We start from the raw sequence: 2,122 nt of genomic DNA, 5'->3' as shown, positions 1-2,122 counted from the left end.
AAGAGGTGCAGTGTTTCCCCCTGAAGATACCCCCGCTGGGGTAGACAAGGCTGTTGATGTATTATGTTGATGTTTTATTGTAATTGCACTGTTTTAGTGGGTTTCCCCTGGAGCCCGGGTGGGACGGCTGTCCCCATAGAAACTGTGCAGGAGGGAGGAGGAGCCGGCAGCTTAGGGGGGAAGGGAGAGAAGTGTGTGTGTGTGAGAGAGGCAGTTGATTCCGGGACGGGGGAGAAGGAACAGCCAGGGGCAGAGTGTGGAGCTGAGTGGGCAGAAAGAAAGAAAGAAAGAAGGGAAGAAGAGAAGAAGTGTCCTCAAGGGTGAAGCAGAATTGGTGTGGGTCCAGTCTGTGATAGCCGGAGTGGGAGCCAGGTGAAGTGTAGTAGCCGGGCACATCCCCACTAGAGGAGACAACAAGGAAAGATTTCCCCTGACAGGAATTGTGACCGTGCACTACAAAATCCGTGCATTGAGCTGTCTGTGAAACTCTGTGCAATAAAGATGTCGTTTGGTTTATCTGATCCCTGCCTGAAGAGTCTTCCTGCGGCTGAAAGTATGCTCTTTTCCACCACACTCTGCCCCACAGAACAATCCCCTGTCCCAGTAGTGACGGCGGAGCCGGGAGTTAGCCTGATAGAAAAAGGGGCCACGACTACAATCCCCGAGGCACCCCTGGCACCCCGTTACAAACTCACAGATCCGCCAACGATGATGCCCACCATCAACCCATGGACTAAGCCATTATTCAACTCACCGGCCAATAGGCATATCCGAACATGCCTACTACAGAGATGACCACATCCCATACCCTAGATTATATAATTAACAGCTATGACAAATAAAGCACTCACTTGGAGCCGACCTCTGATCAAGGAGAGATTCACATCCGACTATGTATTTGGTGACAATTCTTTGAAGCATGCACTTGATCCACACTAATTAGGTCAGGAGCAGGAAACTGGTGAACATTACAGAGTATTCACCCTAACATATGTTTTTATCATTGTTGATGATTCATCCAGCAATTTTGATTCCTTCTCCTTCTTTAGCAAGACCAGTCTTCCTGAAAATAGTTTCTGCATATAAATTGAAAAGAAATAGTGACAGGATGCAGTCTTGTCTGATGCCTTGCTCTTCTTTGAACTATGTCAATTCACCGTTTTCCATTCGAACTGTTGCTTCTAGGTCGATGTAAAGGTTCCTGATGAGGCTGATGAAATTGTTTTACACACCCATATCCTTCATGGTATTCCAAAGTTTCTGGTGATCATCAGTCAAAGGCTTTTCTGTAGTCAATGAAGCAAAAATAGAGCTCTTTGTTATGTTCTTTGGCCTTTCACATCATCCATCTAATGTTAGCAATTACATATCTTGTTCCTCTGCCTTTTCTGAATCTTGCTTGCTCCTTTGGCAGCTCTTTGTCAAAGTAAAGCTGTAACCTTCTTTGTAGGATCTTCAATAGTATTTTGCTGGCATGAGGTATGAGTGCAATAATCTGATAGTTTCCACAGTCAGTAGCATCTCCCTTTTTTGGAACAGGAATAAACACTGATTTTTTTCCATTCCTTGGGCCACTTACCATATATGCTGACACAGTCATGTGATGACATAATCTGCTGCTTAACCCCTTTACCCCTGGGCAATTTTATGATTTTCATTTTCGTTTTTCCTCCTCTTCTTTTGAGAGCCATAACTCTTTTATTTTTCTGTCAATATTGCCATATGACGGCTTATTTTTTGTGGGATAAGTTGTACTTTTTAATAAAATCAGTATTTTTACCATATAGTGTACTAGGAAATTGGAATAAAATTCCAAATACTGTGAAATTGCTGCAATTGCATAATTGTATTGGGGGTCTTTTATTTATAGTGTTCACTATATAATAAACCTGATGTAGGAATATGATACCTCGCGTCAGTATGAGTTCATAGATACCAAACATGTATACTTTAACTTTTATCTAAGGAGGAAAAAAATTCAAACGTGTGTCCAAAAAAAGAGTAGCGCTTTTGTCGTCATTTTCCGAGACTCATAGCGTTCTCATTTTTTGGGATCTGGGGTTCAATAATGGCATAGTTTTTGCATCTTGAGTTGACATTTTAAATTATACAATTTTTGTGC

This window comes from Anomaloglossus baeobatrachus, chromosome 3 (assembly GCF_048569485.1).
Source record: "Anomaloglossus baeobatrachus isolate aAnoBae1 chromosome 3, aAnoBae1.hap1, whole genome shotgun sequence".
In the NCBI taxonomy this organism is placed as follows: Eukaryota; Metazoa; Chordata; class Amphibia; order Anura; family Aromobatidae; genus Anomaloglossus; species Anomaloglossus baeobatrachus.
The sequence above is the reverse complement of the archived record's forward strand: the minus strand, read 5'-3'. Positions refer to the sequence as shown.